This window comes from Patella vulgata, chromosome 4 (genome assembly GCF_932274485.2).
Source record: "Patella vulgata chromosome 4, xgPatVulg1.2, whole genome shotgun sequence".
NCBI classification, from domain to species: Eukaryota; Metazoa; Mollusca; class Gastropoda; family Patellidae; genus Patella; species Patella vulgata.
Window position 1 is genome coordinate 3,824,596 of NC_065882.2, and position 24,298 is coordinate 3,848,893.

At 40.6% G+C, this 24,298-nt stretch overlaps 1 long non-coding RNA gene across 1 annotated transcript; it reads right to left on the reverse strand.

Annotated features, from left to right (window-relative positions):
• Positions 1–18,678: 18,678 nt before the first annotated feature.
• On the reverse strand, positions 18,679–23,588 carry LOC126819746 (uncharacterized). The gene is made up of 2 exons (XR_007679743.2): positions 23,486–23,588; positions 18,679–19,332 (listed from the first exon to the last, which is right to left on the reverse strand). It is a non-coding gene; the product is annotated as an uncharacterized LOC126819746 (long non-coding RNA).
• Between the last annotated feature and the right edge of the window lie 710 nt (positions 23,589–24,298).

Below are 24,298 nucleotides of genomic sequence, written 5' to 3' on the forward strand. Positions count from 1 at the left end.
ACTAGAGTAATATGAATTTATAAGAAAATGAAAAGCTGTGAAATGGGGTTTAACAACGTCCTACTGTTCTGCTCCTACTGGGCTAATGAAGACGGGCATACGTCATACAATGTCCTATGAAGGAAATTTTGCCCGGACAGCGGCACTATGGCCTACTCTTAAAACGAATTCCAACTGTCACAAGGGATATTTTACGTGCACGCCACTGTATAAACGTGTCTTCGGTTTTTTGTCCTTGCAAGGCCCTCCTTCCTGCACCACTGACAAGGGGAAACCACGCCGGAAAAACCCGATGATGAACTTTCTCGGCCAACACCGGGATCGGACGAATTTATAACAATTCCGCAGACTAAACATTGGGACAAGACGCGTGTCTACTGGATAATCCCGTATATAAATATTAGCCTAATAAATAAGTTAGATGATAATCATAGGTCGCTTCTTATTACAAATATTTAGTTAGCACCGCGTCTCGGAGTTAGCCAGACATTTTATTACTTGTCATTTAAATCGATGGTTTTATTGACCATGTCTGCTTCACTGGGGGACGTTTTCTTTGGCAGGACGACAGACAAGCTCTGATGATTCAATGGCGACCCTTTCGAAGCAAAGAACCTGAAAGAAAACATATATAAACACGAACCTCCAATTTCTCATTCGATATTTTTACAAGTTATGTATCTAAAGTATTATTAAGAATATATATTAGCGTGTCAGAGCATGAAACTTGATAACTGGTCTTCCATCGCCTTCTGGAATTCATTCTGTATCATAAAATCTGTCGTTGAGTCAACAGGCGGGGTTTCGATTTCACGGTTGTACGTGACAAGGAATAGGGTCGCCTGACCAACCTCGTGGGTTTTCTCCTTGTCCTCCGGTTTCCTCCCACTGCTAAAGTCCACTACGCGCAAGCGAATTATTGAAATAAAGTTGAACCTTACGTTATAGTCCCGAAATGACCTGGTTTGTGTCGAGTGGACGTTAAACCCCATCTCTGGCGTGGTTTTTATTCACCAGTTGTGCGTGACAAGGAGTAGGGTCGCCTGTCCAACCTCGTGAATTTTCTTCGGGTGGTCCGGTTTCCTCCAACTGCTAAAGACCTCTACGCACAAGCGACTTCTTCAAATAAAATTGATCCATATCATAGTCCCGAAATGTCCTGGTTTGTGTCGAGTCGACGTTGATCCCATCTCCCCCTCTCTCTCTCTCTCTCTCTCTCATTGACAGAGAGTTCAATGAAAAGGGTGGGAGAGAGGCAATACAAAAAGAATACACTTAACGACGAGCAGAACGAGAGGGGCCTATTTTGCACCCTTGAACATATTGTTCAGTTCGCACTGTTGACTGGTATTTTGTAAAACATTCTTTGATTTAGAAACTTGTTTGTTTGAATCCTGCATCAATTAGGCCTCAATTCAGTTAGTCAATACAATGAAAAAATGACTATCTCATTATAACAGTGAGATCCATATTCTATCCCAATTAGTTCTCCGTACTTCCTTATCAATTTACTTACTTTTTCTGAAATAGTTCACAAAGAAGGAAAAAAAATAACACAGTTTTAATTGTGCTAATGAATGTATATCGGGCCTTAGTGTGCGATACCGGGTTCGACCACAATGTTGGCAGAGAGAGAGAGAGAGAGAGAGAGAGAGAGTGACTAACATACGGTTTAATTTTATTTCAATAATTCGTATGCGCGTAGGGGTCTTTAGCAGTGGGAGAAAACCGGAGGACCTGGAGAAAACCCACGAGGTTGGACAGGCGACCCTACTCCTTGTCACGCACAACTGGTGAATCGAAACCACGCCAGTTGACTCGATGACAGACCTTATGATATAACGCGCACGCGCTAAGCATTCGGCCATCCAACCTCCCCATCGTCAAATGAGAAGTCGTATCGGGTGCTATAAAAGGAGAAAGAAGGATTGGCGCGACCGGAAGTAGGAACTATTTCTTAGAAGGTAAATCTCCCAGCAGGGTTACAAGCCAGTATCTTAAACAAACAATCAAAGTACCACAAAATAACTGTGTTTCTGTTGTTTTGTTGGTTTCAGTTTATTTTTGGAACTTAATATATCACCCAACGCTCCAGACCGAATCCGGCGGATGAATACAGCTCTTCTCCCAGAAGACCTAATAGTATTACTACACATCCTAATTCGTAGTCAGGTGGCGTCTTACCCGAATAGCGGAAAGAAAACACGTCGTCTTATCGCTCGATCAATTACCGTTGATGAATCGAAGACGACGGGGATCGAATTTCTTTAACTCTGGTAAAATGTTCTGCGATTAACCATCTTGTTTGTCGAGTTCAAAGGGTATTTTATGGATTGTCTGCTACTTTAATGATAACAATTTGGCTTCATTTTTTAAAAAATCTATCACAACCATAGCTGGTTAATTATGTGTAACGGTATTTGCGCTGTTTAAACTAATTTTATAACGGTATTATTTATTGATTAGATATAGCACATTAATCAATTCGTTTCGGTTAATTCTCAATGGTCTGTTAGATTGGATTAAATGACGTTGATTATCAGATAATAACTAGCAACCATTAAGGACAAAAATGGCGAATATGTAACAAATGTTTGGAGTGAAAGGGTGCAGCATGACTAAATCTATTTCTTAAGGCTATCGATGTAAATAAGGTTTGGGCTAATCTATTTCTTAAGCCCAGCTCAATTTTTGTCAAGGTCGTTGAGATGTAAATAAGGTTAGGGCATGTGATTGTTGGCGAGTTTGTAGTTTAGGGTAGGCATTGGGGATAAGTTCAATCTGATTTAAACACAGATCCTATTTCGTTTCGTTTTTATAGTTCAAAATTTCGTTTTACTTGTCTTTACTACACTAGGATCTGGAAAAGTTGTTATTAAACTCGTGTTCTGAATGGTGTCAGGGATAAGCCAATGAAACGGTCTGTTACGGCGAGCTTTAGGCGTGTTTTGCACAGTAGTGTTGGTAATCCACTAGTAACATCAATGCTGATTGGCTAATCAAATGTCTGACGTAATAGGGTCAAAAGTCGGTCTTTTGACCCCTGGCGTGACCTATCGCTATAACTTGTCAGATCTTCTTGTAGTGTAGGCCATCGAAAGTAAAAAAAAACGAAACGAAATATAGATCTGTATTTTAATCAGATTGACATAGGTTCAGGGTTGGTACAGCATTCAATGAATGAATGAAATGGGGTTTAACGTCCGTCCTACCTTCCTGCACTGACTGGGGTAATGAAGTGGAGAGAGAGAGAGAAATGGGGTTTCACGTCCACTCGACACAACTAGGTCATTTCGGGACCAACATACATGTATGGTTTAATTTTATTTCACTAAGTCGCTTGCACGTGCGGGTCTTTAGCAGTAAGAGGAAACCGGAGGACCTGGAGAAAAACCCACGAGGTTGGACAGGCGACCCTACTCCTTGTCACGTACAACCAGGGATTCGAAACCACGCCAGTTGACTCAATGACAGACTTTATGATACAGCGCGCGTACGCTGTTTGCTCCGAACTGGGCTAATGAAGACGGGAATACGCCATACAGTGTGCTATGAGGGAAATTTTGCCCGGACAGCGGCACTATCGCCTACTCTTATATCGAATTCCAACTGCCAAGGGATCTTTTACGTGCACGCCAATGTGTACACGGGACCTCCGTTTTTCGTCTCATCCGAATAACTAGACAGATGTCCTTGTCAGGCCCTCCGCCCTGCATCACTGACAAGGGGGAATCACGTCGGAAAATCTGGATGAACTTTCTCAACCAATGCAGGGATGGAACACCCGAGCCAGCGTCTTACCCACTTAGCCGCCGTGACCCCCAACTTATTGTAAATCCGGTACATTAACCACACGGCCACCGTTTACTCAGGTTACAGGCAGACGGTTATATAGCATGTCGAGGGGTTGGATGGCCGAATGGTTAGCACGTGCGTGCTGTATCATAAGGCCTGTCATTGAGTCAACTGGCGTGGTTTCGAATCCACGGTTGTACGTGACAAGGAGTAGGGTCGCCTGTCCAACCTCGTGGGTTTTCTCCGAGTCCCCCGGTTTCCTCCCACTGCTAAAGATCCCTACGCGAAAGCGAATTATTGAAATAAAATTAAACCATATGTTAGTCCCGAAATGACCTAGTTTGTGTCGAGTGGACGTTAAACCCCATTTCTCTCTCTATATATATAGCATGTCAGATAATAAAAACCTTGGATCAGTCAAGTTTGATAACTCAACCATTTACATCTGACATAGTTTGAAACCAGAGACCATCGACGAAACGTGAGCCCAAGCTTCACAATAAAAACCTATAACATTATTAGATAAATATTTTCTAAACACTGTAACAAAAGAACAACTGGGTATTTTCAGGTCTAGTAAGTATGTTTGGGCCAGAGAAGAATAAAAAGGTATTCGAGATATGTGGTAAAGAAAAGCGCTGAATATGCTGTTGAACCACCCGGATGTAAACATGCGTAAACATCTGATTTGACACAACGGTACAAATGCCGAATAAAAACAACGTCTATCCACAACAAAACACAAACATTTATCATCAACTTGAAAACGTGACCTGTATGTTTTATGAAACGTCGTTATTGCATAATAGAGAATTAGTTATATCCATAAATACCTTGTGTTGTGTTTTGTTATGAATAGTTAACCGTACTTATATACATTTAAAGAAAAAACGTATATCGTCAACATCTGACGGTCAAGAACAATAACATACTGCAGCCGAAATTACCCGATGACCTGGATGCATCCGGTGAGAGAGAGAGAGAGAGAGAGAGAGAGAGAGAGACGGGGTTTAACGTCCTCTTGACACACACCAGGTGATTTCGGGATTAACATATAGTTCAATTTTATTACACTTAGGGGGTCTCTAGCAGTGGGAGGAAACTGGAGAACCCGAGAAAACCCGAAAGGTTGGACAGGCGACCCTATTCATTGTCACGTACAACTGGGGAATCGAAACCATGCCAGTTGACTCAATGACAGACCTTATGATGCAACACACACACTCTAACCATTCGTTTTTTTTTAAATTATAAATGTAATTGATCCAATTACAATTACTTGGGGTTTTTTAAAATTATAAATGTAATTGATTCAAATACGATTACTTTCTGTGATTAAGTTACTTTCACCTCTTTTTTTATGAATGTAATTGATTAAATTACAATTTGATTAAAATACAGATCTATATTTCGATGGCCTACACTACATGAAGATCTGACTGTCGCGTCAAGGGTCAAACAAGCGGCTTTTGACCTATGACGTCAGATATTGATTAATCAATCAGCGTTGACGTTTCTAGGGGTTTACCCACAGTTTCGCGCAGAGAACGCCAAGAAGTCGCCGTAACAGACCGTTTCATTGCCTATTATATAACAACTCTTCCAGATCCTAGTGTAGTAAAGACAAGTAAAACAAAATTTTGAACTATAAAAAACGGAACGAAATAGGATCTCTGTTTTAATAAGATTGATTAAATTACAAGCATCTATTATTTTTCATAAATGTAATTTATTATATATTTATTTTCTTATGATCAAATTACATTCCCTTTCTTTGATTAAATTACAATTTGATTGAATAACAATAACTCTTCGCATTGAAGTAAAATTAAAACACATGTTAGTCCCGAAATGACCTAGTCAGTGTCAACCCCATCTCTCTCTCTCTCTGACAAATACAAATTACCACTAAAGGTATTCTGTATACACAGCGGTGCGGTGGAGTCATTCAATCCATTTCTTTCTTTGCATGTTACCCTTTTTTTGTGGGGAGGGGGGGAGGGGGTCACGGTGGCTCGCTAGCTTGGAGGTCCGGTGTTCGATCCATGCATTGGCCGAGAAAGTTCATCCAGATATTCCGGCATTGTTCCCCTTGTCAGTGATGCAGGATGGAGGGCCTGATATGGACAGCTGTCTAGTCTTTCGGATGAGACCAAAAAGCAATGTCCCGTGTACACATTGACGTGCACGTAAAAGATCCCTTGAAAGTCGGAATTCGATCTAAGAGTAGGCCATAGTGCCGCCGTCCGGGCAAAATTTCCCTCATGGCACATGGCCGTCTTCATTTTCTCAGTCGGAGCATAACAGTAGGGCGGTAAACCTCAACGCGTATGGGTTAATCAAATGTCTGATATAATAAGGTCAAAAGCCGCTCGTATGACCCCTGACGTGACCTCCCACTACAACTGATCAGATCTTCATGTAGTGTACGTATCGGAAGTATAAAAAACGAAACGAAATATAGATACTCTATGGTGTATGCCCGTCTTCATTAGCCCAGTTTGGAGCAAAACAGTAGGACGTTAAATCACATTTCATTTCATTTTATTTACCCTTTTTGATAGACTGGTATGTGTTTTTATCCTCAGCTAAATTTAGTAGTGTCAGTGTTTCTAAAATAATAACGCGTTTTGTATGCGCAATAAGTTGCTCATTAACCGTGCAATAGGGACCAGGGTTACCTATTACATAGAGTTATGTTAATATTAGGCGGAGGCACCGGTCTTATTCAATACCCACAAGCTTAAAATACCATATCTTACTATCAAATGTCTTTGACTCCCTTTAGCTTGAGTATTACGTCGTCAACTTTTGTGTATCATAGGGAAACATGAGACAATTTACGTGAACCAACGCCGGATAATTTACACTATCGGTTTACCCTCGTTGCACCGACCACCTTCGCCACATTCAAATCAAGCACGACTCGACTATTTTCAGTAGGCTCCCATCTCTTGTGTGCGACTTTTGTCGAACGTGCTAAAATTGTGACGTTTTTCAAAAGGCAAGAGCCACGATGTCTAGTTAGAGGTAAGCGGAAGCCGTTCGTGATGGGACGATTTCTAACACTCTATATTAGCGCGAGTACATTTTAACTGACAGAATATATCACCCAGTCTAGCACCTACTGATAGATATGCTAATTAGGGGGGTCCAAAGAACGGGACAAACATCGAGGCAGGTAAAGGGAGATCATAAAACCCTTCGAAAATTTTTGTTTTGTACAAATCACGTTTTTATTGACGGTATAATGTATCACAAATGTATCTATGCAGGTTTATTAGACTTGTTTTACACACTTCAGCTTGTAAGACTGGGTTCTTAATAACGATGGAGCATGTTAAACATGTAGTGCTTTTCAATGGGTTCAATTTTCGGTATTTTACACACACAAAGAAAGAAGAAATGTGGAAAGTACAAAGGTGTATGGATTGCGTAATTTAATTTTAAGAATGAACCATGAATAATCAAGTATAAAAACAATGTAATGATGTTCATCCAGATCCTATTTGAAGAATCCAGGGGAAGAACGATCTAAGTCACATTTTTGTCTTTTCGCATAAAAGGCAAATCTGGCTTTTGGACGAGAATGCTTAACGCGAACAGAACAACGAGTGGGTTTAATTACAACTTCAAAATGATGTTTAATACGAATCATAATTACCAGTACAAGAACTAACTTCCACTGTTCAACCAAATTAAGGTCAAATAAAGGGTACGATGGACGTAATTGTCCCGGAGGCCATATTAGAAGGGCCTTGGTTCGATGTGACTCCGATCGTTTTTACCTGAAATTGATTGTTCCACAGAAAGTTTATACAATTTGCTACCAAATGGCGCCATTAACTTGGGTACGTTGAAAAAGTGACTTAGATTGTTCTTCCAATGGGCTCTTCATTTGTTTTATGCGAAAAACTCAACACGAACTCTGTCGTTCGGGTCTAATATATTAATAATTATTTCATAAATTCGTTTACGCACAGCAGTATGGGGGTGGAGGTGGGGGGAGGGTATGTAGTAGGCACTCTACTCGTGGTTTTTCCCGGGTCGTCCGGTTTCCTCCAACTGCTAAAGACCCTTACGCACAAGCGAGTTCTTCAAATAAAATTGATCCATATGATAGTCACGAAATGACCTAGTTTGTGTCGAGTGGACGCGAAATCCCAGTTCTATCCCCCTCCCCCTCTCTCTCTCTCCCTCGCCCCCCTCTCTCTCCCTCTCCCTCTCCCTCTCTCTCTCTCGCCCCCCCCCCCTCTCTCTCTCCCTCTCATTGAAAGACCTGATGATCTATGACAATGGAAGATGGAGGTTGTTGATAAACTCGATTTTTAGAATAAAACCATACCTAATACATGGAGAGAAAAAAAAACACGACTTCATTATCTCTGGTGGTGCATACAAATCGGACGTTAAACCCCATTTCATTTCATGTCAAGGCAAGAAAACAAAACTAATGGAATTCTTCTAAATGAATCTATTTTTGTCCAAACAATTATTTAAAACATTTTAATGCCAAAGAATGTTGAAGGTATGATGATAATTGTCAAATTTGATTCAACATTAAATTAAATGAGTTTTAACGCCCTAAAGTTTTTTCATCACCCTGGCTAATAGACTGTGCAATGCATTGTATTGTATTGTTCGATCTCTACATTGGCCAAAAAAGTTCATTTGGATTTTCCGACGTGGTTTCACCTTGTCAGTGGTGCATTACAGAGGGTCTGACAAGATCAGCTGTCTAGTCAATCGGATGGCATGGAAAAAAACGAGGTCCCGTGTACACACCGGTATGTATGTTAAAGATCCTTGGACAATTGGAATTCGATTTAAAGGTAGGCCATAGTGCCGCTGTCCGGGCACTACATTCAATACATCTGGTCAGATCTTCTGGTAGTAGAGGCCATCGAAAGTAACAAAAAAACGAAACGAAATATAGATCTGTATTTTAATAAAATTGGGCCAAAACTAAGATTGGAATCTCCACTTCAGCGAGTCGGCGCCTCATTCACTGACCTACGAGCTACTCATTTTGCTGTCGATCTAATTCTCTTCTTGGATCCGCATACATTTTGTTTGGACAATTGCGCATCGTTCGACTTCAATATTTTATATGACCTCAAAATTCAGAGAGAGATAGAGAGAGAGAGGGAGAGGGAGAGAGAGACCAACATATGGTTCAATTTTATTTCAATAATTCGCTTTCGTGTAGGGGTCTGTAAGCAGTCTCCCTTGGCAGTTGGAATTCGATATAAGAGTAGGCCGTAGTGCCGCTGTCCGGGCAAGATTTCCCTCATAGCACACTGTATGGCGTATGCCCGTCTTCATTAGCCCAGGTTAGGAGCAGAACAGTAGGACGTTAAACCCCGTTTCATTTCATTTCATTTCTGTAAGCAGTCTGAGGAAACCTGAGGCTGGACAGGCGACCCTACTCCTTGTCACGTACAACCGGGGAATCGAAACCACGCCAGTTGACTCAATGACATACCTCATGATACTGCGTGCACGTGCTAACCATTCGACCATCCACCCCAGTCCCCTTTCCACCACAAGAAACACATCAAAAAATTTTCAAATCCAGACAAAATATCAAAGCTTTTGCGTCCTTTTCTGCTTTTATAAGGTGTTTTAAATTAGTTTTTGTTGTTTTCTAAATCAAAAGATAATTGAATTGGGCGTACTCAGAAACGACACTCACTTAAGACGTTTAGATGTTATTTTGTTTGTTTCATTATCATATTATTCAACACGTACTTCTTGGCAATATCCGATTGTTTCAAGTATTATGTTTTTGCACTAGGTTGCCCTAATGACAAGAGGCAGTACAGAAACCAGAGGTCAATAGCTCCAATAACGTTATTAGTGACATAGAATATCTTTAGCGGAGTCAAGTTTATTGGCACGGCATTCTGTCAGATGTTAAAGCGACATTGAGTCTCTATACGAGTTGGAATGATTTAATCATTAATTAATCTTTAATCATATAGCTTGTCTAACCTCGTTGGTTTTCTCCGGGTCCTCCGGTTTCCTCCCCACTGCTAAAGACCACTACGCGCAAGCGAATATTGAAATAAAATTGAACCATATGTTAGTCCTGAAATGCCCTAGTTTGTGTCGAGTTGACGTTAACCTATCTTTATTCAATTTGTAATAAAGCGACTGGATGGACGACGCTAAACATATCCCACGGGAGAATACTACCGCTGTAGACTGGAATAACTAGATGCCAAAGAATGCCATTCAATTTCGTCTAACATAACCGATTAGAAATTACAGTAAAAACAGAAACGATTGAATGTAAATCAGTTTATATACGTTCATTGCCGTATGATGCGCTGTGGCGACCATACGGCGACAAAAAAATGCACAAGTTCGCCGGCAAACGTGAACATAACGCGAGAAAATGTCCTAAAAATTACAAACTTGAAAAAAGTCGCTTTCTCACAGCTTTCCAGGCCAGATGGCAGAACCTTGGCGGCGTTTGTTTTTACCATGCTCAAAACAAGCGCCGTCACTCGGCGATCATTGGCGACAATGGAGACCACAGCACGATTTCTGGCGTGTTCACTATGCTTTTACTACGCTTATGGCGATCTGGACGACCATTTTCCGTCGCCGTAGCAGCGCAGTAAGGGCGCCACCCCGTTGGGACGGGGGTTTAAAGATACCTGTAAAAGTATTGAAACGTTGTATGTAATAAACCAAGAAGTAGTAAATCCATACACAATATTGCCACTTTAACCTTTGTCTTAAAAGAACGTAGTCGCCATTAAACGAGCTGGTTAGAGATAATCACAAAGTGAGCCATTACGATTCAATTTAATACGATGCGAATGAATATACCCAATAGTGGATCGTCTTGTTACGGTAATTGTGGCCTCCGATAAAATTCACATGTCATGCGGATTGAATAACTTCTAGTAGACATACTCAGACTAGATGACTTTAAGTGGCACTCAAATAGTATAAGTGTGTCGCCAATTACTGTCGATCATTGGATACATTTCCTTATGATCATCAAAGGCCATCGCACAGCTGTTGGGAATTTCGCCACAGTGGCTCGCCGATAATGGCGGCGACTCACTAACGAGGCAGTTAGACGAGAAAGCTTCTCGTGATTGTCAAACACGAGTTCCCCGTGTCAAAGCTACAAGAAGGGGAACTTGGCAAGGACAAGCGATAAGTCGTGCGCATTGAACGAAACCTAGGCTCGGCATCACGTTAAAAATCATCTGGCAGTTAGCAGTAGAGAGAGAGAGAGAGAGGGAGAGAGAGAGGGGGGGGGGGAACGTCCACTCGACAAAGACTATGTCATTTCGGGACTATATTATTAAAGGTTTAATTTGATTTCAATAATTCGCTTTAGCAGTAAGGGAAAACCCACGTAGAGGCCTTTAGCAGTAAGGGAAACCCCACGAGGTTGGACAGGCGACCCTACGTCTTGTCACGTACAACCGGGGAATTGAAACCACACCAACCAGTATATCCCTCCCTCTCTCAATGGCCCTGAGCGCAAAGAAATGATTAAAATAACGTTGCTCTCTCCCTCTCTTTCTGTTTTCAGGTCGTTAAACCTCATTTTTATGGTCCCACATATCAGATATGGGTGTATTATGCCGTCATCCTGTCCGTCGATCCGTCAACAATTGGATTGTAAATGCGATAGGTTTTAATGGATGCTTTTCACATTTGGTGTGAATCATTGTATCATTGTACAAACCCTATTGATATGCAGCGTATCAGAGTTATGTCCCCTTTCCTGAAAAACTTGTGAGCACAAAAGTGACTACCGTTTTAACAGATTTTGTTTTGGTGTGAAACGTTCTCCCGTCAAAAGTCAAAACCTTTTTTTTTTATCAAAATTAAGTTAGGACCAAATTTGTAGTTACTAGGGTATGTGCTTCCTGTTGTTGCACTAGATATTCCAATCTTTTGATTTTGTAAGCAGTTACACCCATGACACAACCTAGCAACTTCCTTCATTTGCCTAGTATGCCACAGAAAAACCTAGTACCTCAAATCAATGCATAAGCTGGGGTTTAATATTCATTCATTACGTTTTCCTTTGTTTTCTCAAAATAAGAACAATGTTAGTTACTAGGTGTTTTATCTTTTGAAGGGAGCGTTGGTGTCACGAGAAGACCGTGTCGACAGTATTATAAATGCCACGAGGGCTACAGTGTTTAACGGATTGAATGAAGCATTTGAGTCAAGAAAGGATGAATCCTATCGATATTCAGCGTACTAGAGTTATGCCCCTTTTTCTGAAAAACATTGTGAACGTGAAAGAGAATGGGAGGAGAAACAAAAACCTTCCGTTCCTGACTTATCGGGTATACGTGACAAAGAATAGGGTCACCTGTCCAACCTCGTGGAATTTCTCCGGTCCTCCGGGTTTCCTCCCACTGCTAAAGACCCCTACAAGCGAATTACTGAAATTGCGAAATGACCTGGTTTGTGTTAAGTGGACGTTAAACTCACCCCTCCCCCCCCCTCTCTCTCTCTCTCTCTCTAAAGATGTTAATCCGGGCTTTAAGATTTGTTGTCTGTGACCCTTTCCTGGTAACCAAAACCTACGATTAATTTCAAGGATCTTCAACTCACCTTAAAACGACTTCTATTAAACTTTAATGTTACGTGGCTGGCCGTATTTCAGAAATAAATATTTTAATCAGAATCAGGGAAACCAAAGCTTAATAAACGACCTTTTTTTAATGAAACACCTCTTTAAACTTATCAAGTTGTAGTCTTTGTAGCTTTTCTATGGGTAATCAAATTAAAGTTACTAAATAGCAACAGCGATATTTAAATCTATACCGAGAAAACATAAGCCTCCTCTATATCTCACGTGGTCGATCGGATCAAGAAAACCACGTTTAATGATCCCTTTAAAATGCTCTCATCGTTAAACGACTATAATTAACTTCAATAGACCTCTTAACCACACAAAGTTCTTGCCGTAAAAATAGATTGTTTTTGTCCTCGCCAGTAAGAAACTGTTATAAAATTGCCACCTATACCATCTTGAGCAGCACTTACTTGAAAAGAAAAGTTCCGCAGAAAAAAATAAACCCATATCGTTTAGATTTGGAATGTATGACGTTTCTGGTCGTAGAAGCGGGTATTATGAGATAAGTGGAGTAAGTATATAAAAGTAATACAAAACGAGTTAAATAAACGTGAACCGAACACAAACACTTCATATCGATGGACATGGTGAAAAATTGTCGAAAATGTTCAAAAATAAACTCAGAGCTATTGATGTTCTATTCAGTAAACAGCTATTGATTCTTTTGTTAATATCGTTTTCATTTTATAGAGAATTTTAAAGGTTAAAGTTATGGTCATATCAAACCAAATAAAATGAAATGAAATGAAATGGAGTTTAACGTCCTACTGTTCTGCTCCTAACCTGGGCTAATGAAGACGGGCATACGCCATACAGTGTGCTATGAGGGAAATTTTGCCCGGGCATCGGCGCTACGGCCTACACTTATATCGAATTCCAAATGCCAAGGGATCTTTTACGTGCACGCCAATATGTACACGGGACCTCGGTTTTTTGCCCCATCCGAACGACTAGACAGCTGTCCTTGTCCAGGCCCTCCGTCCTGCATCCCTGACAAGGGGAAATCACGCCGGAAAATCTGGATGAACTTTCACGGGCCAAATCACATATCCAGACCATAATCAACTCTCGATGGCATCGCTAGCCTGCGATATTTTCTGGATTAGAATCTTTTCAGGCCGAAAGAAAGACGTGCAATTGGCAGATTTAGCTCTTGCATAATGTATTAACTTTGGCAACATGGCCCTTTAACATATAACAAAGTTCACAAAAAAAACACGACGGCGTTTCCGATATCGATCAATTTAAACATCTATAATCCTAACAAAGGTTTATATATCCACCGGCTGCCCCAATAATTAACTTAATGATAAGAAACATTAGCTAGAAATGTTAAATTATTGGACGGATTATCCCCGTGTCTGCTTGCAAATGTCAAACATAGATTTGTTTATTTGAATTAAAACAGACATATGATTAAATCGTAAACGGTCTTAACATTTAGTTCAGATTTTATCCATCAGTGTCGGTCGTTGAAGACTTTATTGTAATCCCTCTTAAGGTCAAAATCAACACCATTTAAAGATACATTCCCGTGTACAAACTGGGTGATTTCATGATATATTTGGCCTAAAAACATATTCAAACTACATGTAATTAATTTATCATAAATTTGCTCCAAATCCTTCTCAAAACATTGTAATTGTCAAGGAATACTTTTGCTATAAAAAATCGATCAAAAGAGGTCATGTTTGTGTCACGTGACTTACGGGTGCGAAGTCGGAGGAGAAATCATTGCATACACAAGACGATGTTGTCTTTAATCGCTGACTATTTATTACAAATATCGAAGCCTAATTAAATTCTCGGATTATCAACTGCCCGCGTCTTTTTCCGTGATTTTTATCTCAGAAAGTGTTGTACGTCTAACTCTTCATAAAGTTTATCAACATGTACTTCAAGCGCTCAATCTCCGCGTGCAACCTTTGACGTCACGCGTGCAGATATTCCTAAGCATCGGGCTGTCGATTAGGGGAACCCTTACATTTTTGTCCTGTATAAGCTCCATGAGTGTTTTTCAGGGAATCCAGTCTTTTTCTAGTAAGATTGGATATCTCTACTTTCCATATATACCAAAATGACCATACTTTTATTGGAAATAACCACCCGATAAATACTTTTCTGGGAACCTATCTTTAAACCGGTTATATGAATGACGTATTGAAAAATGTCAAAATAAATCCGCCATAAATAATCAACACTGGCAACGCGGAAGCATATATCCGTCAATGGTACGTAAAAGAAAAAAAATCCACTCAACATGATGTTTGATTGTTATTTATTAAAAAAATTAAACTGACTGAAAAATACAAAAGAGTGGTTTTCTCTGTATTAATTAAAAGCTAGGGTACTGTCATGGATCTGATGGATGTCCTAATGATACCAATTTTATCCCCGTCTATCTAAATACGCCCACTCATATCCTGAAGATCATTAAAACACAACAATACAGCCATTGTAGCTTAATGTGATTCGCAGCTGGTTCTAGGTAAATATGAAAACTAAAGAGTGACCCATGTCCAGTGTAAAGCGAACAAATGGCCCGGTTAAAGGTTACAATGGAAGGCAATCTGTGACTAGTTTGGTCCTTCTGTTCGTATTAACATAGTTCGTTATTAAAAGGACGCGACCTCTTTCATTTCGGGCTTTAACGTCCTGATGCCATGCCCCAATAGTCTGGAGGTCGCGTGTTCGATCACTGCATCGGTGTTTCGTCCCATCCGAACGACTAGACAGTTTAATATACAAAATAAGATTTTAAATCCCGCGCTTCTCTCACTCACCTTGTCACCTTAGTTTCTTTTCGTTTTTCATGTTTCCGTCAGAGCGTTTAACTTAAAGGTGTTCATCGGGATTTTCCGGCGTGGTTTCCCCATGTCAGTGATGCTGGACAGAGGGCCTACTATTCCGTATTAGGTTGGATAATGAAGATAGTGTGTAATAGGAAGGGGTTGCCTGGAAAGAGGCGTTTCTACCTACATATCATTTCATCGAATTCCAACTGGCAAGGATTCTTTTACGTGCACACACATGGAAATGAAATGGGGTTTAACGTCCTACTGTTCTGCTCCTAAACTGGGCTAATGAAGACGGGCATACGCCATACAGTGTGCTATGAGGGAAATTTTGCCCATGCAGCGGCGCTACGGCCTACTCTTATATCCAATTCCAACTGCCAAGGGATCTTGTACGTGCACGCCAATCTGTACACAGGACCTCGGTTTTTCGTCCCATCCGAACGACTAGACAGCTGTCCTTGTCAGGCCCTCCGTCCTGCATCACTGACAAGGGAAACCACGCCGGAAAATCCGGATGAACTTTCTCGGCCAATGCAGGGTCGAACACCCGACCTCCAGACTAGCGAGCCAGCGTCTTACCCACCTAGCCACCGTGATCCCCCCACACACACATGGAACCTCGATGTTTCGTCTCATCCGAACAACTAGATACCATTCCTTGACAAGGGTACACCACACTGGAAAATCGCGATTATTTGCTCGGTCACCATAGGGATGGAACTCGGAACTAAGTGAGCCAGCGCTGTACTCCTATTACGATTCCCTCTTAACACAGACTCAGCTCCTTTAAGTCGGGGGGGGGGGGGTTAGCGCGTGCGCGTTGCATCATAAGGTCTGTCATCGAGTCAGCTGGCGTGGTTTTGATTACCCGGTTGTACGTGGCAAGGAATAGGATGGTGGGTTTTCTCCAGGTCCGCCGGTTTCCTCCCACTGCGCGCAAGCGAATTATTGAAATAAAATTATTTTATGTCCAGTGGGCGTCCCTCTCTCTCTCTCTCCCTCTCTCCTTTTTAAGGCGGCTAAACTAATCGCCGTATGGAAAACTTTATAATAAACATTTAATACACACATTAACTACATTAAAGGCGCCACAGCTCTTTGTACGTTCTGTAATTTTATCACATCTAGATTATTACAAAATAAATGTTGTCGAGTTTTATCTGAAATGTATTTACGGGGTCGGTCCTAAATAATTATAACCAGCTTGACTCTATTCTGAGGTGGACACCATTTAAACGGCGACAAAACTAAAGGTCAAAGAAGTTATGTTCTCTGGGAAATCTGGCTACATAAAACGATTGTTCTCGATTATTTTATTTGAAGCGTCCTTTATTCTTATGATTATAAAAATCATCAAAACCAGACCAACGTTTGATTTATCGTATCAGATTCTGTGATTAAAAGATTTTAAGTAGCAGACCCCGTTTGACAATTGTGGTTACACTCGGGATTCAGACGACAAATCAAACGCCAAAATGTATACCAGCCTATTCTGTGTGTCTCACAGAACTAGTGAAAATCGGGTAAACATGGGGGTTTCGGTTCACAGCGCATGTGCCAAAATATTATAACCAATCATTACAGCTGAATTTTGTTTCATTACGCCATGATTCTGTTGTTGTTGTTGTTGTTGTTCTTAGTGAAGGTGATATCACAAACAAGTTGTCTTATTTTTTTTATTATTATCTTAGCGCACGCGCAGGGGTCTTTCCTGTGGGAGGAAACCGGAGTACCCGGAGTAAACCCACGAGGTTGAGAAGGCGACCCCATCTCCAAGTCACCTACGCTCACACCAGGGATCGAAACCACAACCGCAAGCCAGAGGTGACCGGCCAGCTAGAGGTCGAAGCGCGACACTCTAGACCACTAGGCCATCCCACCACCCCGCCATGATTTCCCGCACACCCCTACCGTTATAGTGGAGCGAGCAGTCACGGGGCTAAATTCCCCATCACTAGATTGCAATTATGTTCATTCGGAACGTTTCGGGACCTTTGACACTGGATAATCACAACAAATTGCCCTTTTTTTCGGACGAAGTAATTTGTTTCATTACGCCATGATTCTACGCAAACCCTTTCCATTATACTGTGGCTAAGAGAACAGTTACGGAGCTAAAGTCCGCATCACGAGATTCAGTCGCAACGTTCCGGGCCCCCTTTTGGCACAAATGACGTAATAAGTCTTGTAATCTAAGGAATCTTACATTGTTTATGTAGAAGTCAGAAGAAAAGAACAAATACGCAATTGTAATCCGTTAACATCTTATGCTAGCTTCCCATTATCACGATTCGTGCTACGATTGAAATCGTGGTTTTAATCGTGGAGTAATCGTCGTGATCCTATCAAGTCTTATCATATATTGAAGTCATTCGTAGCAACCGGGTTGATCATATCTGCACGTATCTGAACGTATCTGCACCTACAGGATGAACTCAATTGGGACAATCTTGTCGTAAAACATCGCACGACAGTGGGAGCCTAGCATTAGCAAGACTATGTGGTGGCCTTCCTAAATTCAAGGATGATTAATCTCAAAGTTACTAAGGGTTTTATGGACACCCTACAGGCTGCGGTGGTTCAGCTAGCAAGAATGAAGAAGTTCCTGGTCTCAATACCTGACGTGGGTCAGGCAGCACCTACCTTCGTCACCTCGGACCCGAGTCGATCTGGAGAACGAATTCCTTTTTCGTGCTCATTTGGCAACACTGATAAGCTGATACCGTTGACAATTTTTGTCATTAAATCTTGTAGGTGGTTGGTATGTATAGAAAGTGGTTAGAAATTATACAGTTGTCATTAATTAGCAAGTGTGTAATTATACAGTAGTCATTAATTAGCAGGTGTGTAACTAGCTGTAAAAGATGTCAGAACTGGTGTAAAGGCGTGACTATTTATAACACCCATCACTATTGAATACACAAACCTGGACAATAGTAGTGTATTTTTAACACATTAGTGACATAACACCTACTTAATGACTACTGCCTGATTACTAACAATTTTAACTAACTAATACACATTATGTATATAAACTGGGGTCTGTTTCACGAATTTTTAACTAAGATAAAATCCAAATTTTAGTAATTTGATTGGATAAAATAAGATTGATTTTAGTGCTTAGCCAATTAAACTTGAAGTATCTACTAAAATTTGGATTATATCTTTAGTTAACATTTCGAGAAACGGCCCAGATGACTTTGATCTATTAGTGTCGTTTAGATTCATTTATTTTTTGCTTAGTCAACGATACCAACGTTACAGTACAAGTTTCTTTGTAAACACTAATACAAGTGACCTCTTTTGGCAAATTTCTTTGGAACAATAGTCTGCGACACCACACGCGCTGAAAGCGTACGTTAATCCCCAACTAATAATAGTATTCGTAACTTTTACCTAATAATGCTTCCAATCTGAACCAATTTTCTAATTTCAGATAGCGAAGTGACTCGATATACCCCATAATGGATACTTTAATATGTATGTGAAGATTATTTATTTGAAAAATAAAATTCTCGTCAAGTTTCTATAACCTCTGTTATTCATCATCACAAAACACAGACTATCATTTACATAACAGAATAACGTGTGCGTGCAACTTTTCATTTTGATTCCCCAAAAAACCTTGGGTATCGATTCTTGAGGGAAATGATTAGAGTTCTATAATATTACACATGGTTCTGTAAGATGTGTGTTTTGACGTGGCTAGAGAAACATCATGCTGCCCATGCAATATAATCACAGCATGAAAACCTGGCCGATTACTACAATTAAAATATAAACAACCTTTCTGTGGAACTTTTGTACATGGCAAGGTTACGCTGTTGGGAATTCGGTTACTTTGACCGTTAAATTGCTGAATTTCGACAACAACCACTTCTTTGATGACCAAGCAATAAAACCTTTCTGGAAATTTTTGACCGTTAAGTTCCTGAATTTCGACACCCACTTTTATTTCCAGGTTACACTGTTGAGAAGTTGGTTACTTTGACCGCCAAGTTCCTGAATTTCCACAGCAACCACTTCTTTGATTACCAAGCAATTTACTTTGACCGCCAAGTTCCTGAATTTCCACAGCAACCACTTCTTTGATTACCAAGCAATAAAACGTTTCTGTAAATATATTGAAATCATTGATCGTCAAGTTCCTGAATTTTAGCAACAATCACTTCTTTGATTACCGAGCAATAAAACGTTTTAGGAAATATACTAAAATCTTTGAGTGTTAAGTTCCTGAATTTCGATAACCACTTCTGTTATATTCAAAAGGTTTCCGGAAATCTGTTGATAGTTTTAGTCTAAATAAAGCGTTTACTCCGCCATATGCTTATAGTTTGCCGAACGATCATCATTCCCAACAAGATTCAAAACAAATAAATTTATAATTTAAGGACGCAACTCCGGTGTTATTCGTAGCACGAGATTGAATTTTGACAGGATTATTCTTAAACATACATTATCCAAGAGCTAAATCTGTCTATTGAAGGTCTTTCTTTAGGCCTGAAATGTTATAAACTATTAATTAGACATTTATTAACTTGACAAGATTATAATCAACTCTTGATGCCATCGCTAGCCTGCGATCTTTAGTGAATTATGGGCCGATTTACTGCATAACTTTCCTTACCGATTTAATGATTAAATGGATAATCGAGACTATGCTGTTTATCGTACTGACTTTGGTAATGATGATTTCAATCTCGGTTCATAGTGGAGCAATTTGAATGAAATTTTCAGGAAATTGCCTTTACATTATCTAGTTTTTAACTATTATAGTGAGAACTGCCAACTCATTATCTAATCTCCCATAATGTATCTTTAATTGATAGCCGAATAACGAATAGCCCGACAGAGGTTACAACATATATTACTGTGCCATGTAGCTATTTATATTTACCTTATGTTATTGTCCATACATGACAATGAGCAGGGTCGCATGTCCATCATCGTGCGTTTCCTCCGGTTTCTTCCCACTGCTAAAGACCCCTACGTGCTAGCGAATTATTGAAATAAAATTGAATCATATGTTAGTTCCGAAATGAACTAGTTTGTGTCGAGTGGACGTTAAACCCTCTATCTCTCTCTCTGTCTCTCTCTGTATGTGATTGACTATATTGCGTTGAAATGGGAAGCCGAACATTCATACTTGGACATGTCAGATTGCACTAGAACTAGGTGAGAGAGAGAGAGAGAGAGAGAGAGAGAGAGAGAGAAATGGGGTTTAAGTCCTCTCGACACAAACTAGGTCATTTCGGGACTAACATATGGTTTAATTTTATTTCAATAATTCGCTTGCGCGTAGGGTCTTTAGCAGTGGGAGGAAACCGGTGGACCCGGAGAAAACCCACGAGGTTGGACAGGCTACAACAAGGTGACACTTAAAGTAGCCAAGTCTCTAACTCAATATCATCCAAAATCTTCGACATTAAAACACAAAATATTTGTCAATTTAAATCAACATTGATTTTGTGATCTTACCGGGAAAAAATGGGCTTCTGATATCCAACATTTAAGACAAAATAAAAATTTTACCATTGGTACACTAATCCTGTACCATAATGCGTTTTGACGCCATTTGTAACAAGGGACTCGAAGAAAGAAGGCTAGACATGTTCCACAAGTCATGTCAAACGGTGACGGCATATTCTTATCTGGAGAGCATACGCAATAAATACTATCGGTGTAGACAGGAATAACCAGACGCTAGAGATTGGTATTCGATTGAGACTTCTAGCGTATTTCGCCGAACTTAACAGATTAGAAATTAGAGTAAAAACAGAAACGATTGAATGTAAATCAGTTTATATTCATTCATAATACATTATTATTTGCATTCCGACCCATTTGTGTCAATTTCTAGGTCCAGAATATTAGCGATTTAGTTCCTTTAATACCATTATTACGATTAATTTTTATGGGTAGCCGAACACTTACCGCTGACCTTGGACAGACATATCTCACACATTAAATGACCGCACTGCTGGATGACTGTGACATTAAACTATTGTGTTTTACCCTTTTTGTAATTTTCCGGACGATTAGGAGGAATGACAAGACCTAACAATAATGACATTGCCACAAGATACAAAGCTCTATTATGTAAATTTGCTCTAAAGATTGTCATAGAACTCCATTAATTATCATTAACATGTAGACTTATTGCAATCTCATTAAAACATAGATTTTTATAAAGTTTTAAATTTCCTTTTACTTGCCTTTTCTACACTAAGATGTTTTTCTTGGTGTTTAACGTCCGTTTCAACCGAGGTTGATATCGCAGACAAGTTGTCTTACTTTCATTTTTATTATCTTAGCGCATGCGCAGGGGTCTTTCCTGTGGGAGGAAACCGGAGTACCCGGAGTAAACTCACGATGTTGAGAAGGCGCCCCTATCTCCAAGCCACATACGATCACACCAGGGATCGAAACCACAACCGCAAGCCAGAGGGTGACACTCTAGACCACTAGGCCATCCCAAGCCTCACTACACTAAGATCCGGAAGAGTTGTTATGTAACCCGCGTTTTGGTTGATGTGAGAGATTAGCCAATGAAACGGTCTGTTACGGCGAGTTCTTGGCGAGCAGTTCACGGAAATGTGGGTATCCCACCAGAAACATCAACGCAGATTTGTTAATCAAATGTCTGATGCCAAAGGGTAAAAAGTCGCTCGCATGACCCCTGGCGCGACCTCAGCTTTTCATGTAGTCGCGACCATCGAAAGTACAATAAAAACGAAACGAAATATAGATCTGTATTTTAATCATTCAGGGGGGTTGGATGGCCGAATGGTTAGCACGTGCGTGCTGTATCATGAGGCCTGTCATTGAGTCAACTGGCGTGGTTTCGAATCCCGGGTTGTACGTGACAAGGAGTAGGGTCGCCTGTCCAACCTCGTGGGTTTTCCCCGGGTCCTCCGGTTTCCTCCCACTGCTAAAGACCCGTACCCGCAAGCGAATTATTGAAATAAAATTAAACCATTTGTTAGTCCCAAAATGACCTAGTTTGTGTCGAGTGGACAATGAACCCCATTTCGCTCTCTCTCTTAGTCATTCAGATTGACTTATTGTGAAATAAAATAACGCTTTACCCGTCAGCACTAGACGTGTATGCGTTTTTGGGGAACATACAGTCTACTCGTCACAGATTTCTTGTGCGGGGTTGGATGGCCGAATGGTTAGCACGTGCGTGCTGTATCATGAGGCCTGTCATTGAGTCAACTGGCATGATTTCGAAGCCCCGGCTGTATGTGACAAGGAGTAGGGTCGCCTGTCCAACCTCGTGGGTTTTCTCCGGGTCCTCCGGTTTCCTACAAATGCTAAAGACCCCTTCGCTCAAGCGAGTTATTGAAATAAAATTAAACCATATGTTAGTCCCGAAATGACCTAGTCTGAGTGACAGGTCGCGTCAGAGGTCATACAAGCGGCTTTTGACCCTATGAAGTCAGACATATGATTAACCAATCAGCATTGATGTTACTAGTGGATTACCCACAGTTCCGTGCAAAACACACCTAAAGCTCACCATAACAGACCGTTTCATTAGCTATTCCCTCACATCATTCAGAACACGTCAATGATAACAACTCTTACAGATCTTAGTGTAGTAAAGATAAGTAAAACAAACTTTTGAACTATAAAAACGAAACGAAATAGGATCTGTGTTTTAATCCGATTGGTTTGGGAAATCCCATGGAACTTCCTCATGCAACAAAGGGAACGTACCCGTGATATCAATCGGCCACCCCGCGCTACCAAAACCATGTGATTTTCTTTTCATGTCATTTTGTTTTCATTTGAGAGAAGGGAAATGAAATGAAATGAAATGGGGTTTAACGTCCTACTGTTCTGCTCCTATACTGGGCTAATGAAGACGGGCATACGCCATTCAGTGTGCTATGAGAGAAATTTTGCCCGGGCAGCGGCACTTTCGCCTACTCTTATATCGAATTCCAACTGCCAAGGGACCTTTTACGTGCATTCCAATGTTTACACGGGACCTCGGTTTTTCGTCTCATCCGAAGGACTAGACAGCTGTCCTTGTCAGGCCCTCCGTCCTGCATCACTGACAAGGGGAAACCACGTCGGAAAATCGGGATGAACTTTCTCGGCCAATGGCAGGGATCGAACACCCGACCTCCAGGCTAGCGAGCCAGCGCCTTACCCACCTAGCCACCGTGGCTCCCTTGAGAGAAGGAATGCCTTAAGAATATGAAATTGTAACTTTAAATAACTATACATAAATCTTGACCAGAAAACATCTACGTACCAAAATATAATCATTATAAGCTTACTAACATCTTGGGGGGAACTACAGGGCACACAGAAAATACGTTTTACATTTTCAAGAACAACAAGCAATGGCGACTTCGTTAACTATACGACCTTGACCGTAAATAAATTAATCTAAAAAAAGGACAAGGATCATAATATTATAAAATACCGACTTGGATAAACAAATTAAAAATATTGTGAATTCTGTCGTAACAAGTAGGGTGTTAAACCCCATTTCATTTCATTTCGTGTTGTATGTCAGGTGTTTAGTCTACCCGTCTGATTTATGTAAATCTCCTAGTCTTCCTTTAATCCCATGGATTAACCAACTGAACCTACGCACTGAAGCAAGGAGGGGTACATTTCACTTTGGTATATTTGAAACTTTCACAATAGTGTTTGTCTGGTATTAAGTATTAATGATTGTATCGCGTTTCTAGTTTACAGAATGAGTGCATTTAAAGTAACAGGTGTTTTAATGGATTATTCGTTTAGCACATCGCCCACCTTATTATTGTCCAGATCAACACGGTCGTATTCGTCATCGTCCATGTCTCGATCGCTCCAGTCAAAATTATCCCCACTTCGGCGGCACGCGTGGGACAGTTAAATCCATTTGTTAAGACCAGCTCAATTTTCGTCAACTTTGCGGGGATGTAAATAAGGTTAGGCCACGTGATTGTGGGCGAAAGTGTTAGGGTAAGCATTAGGGCTAGGTCCAGGGTTAGGGTTAGGGTTGGGATTAGCGCTAGCCCCGTTTACATCTCGTGACCTTTGACCAAACTTAAAGTTGCCCTTATCAAATAGC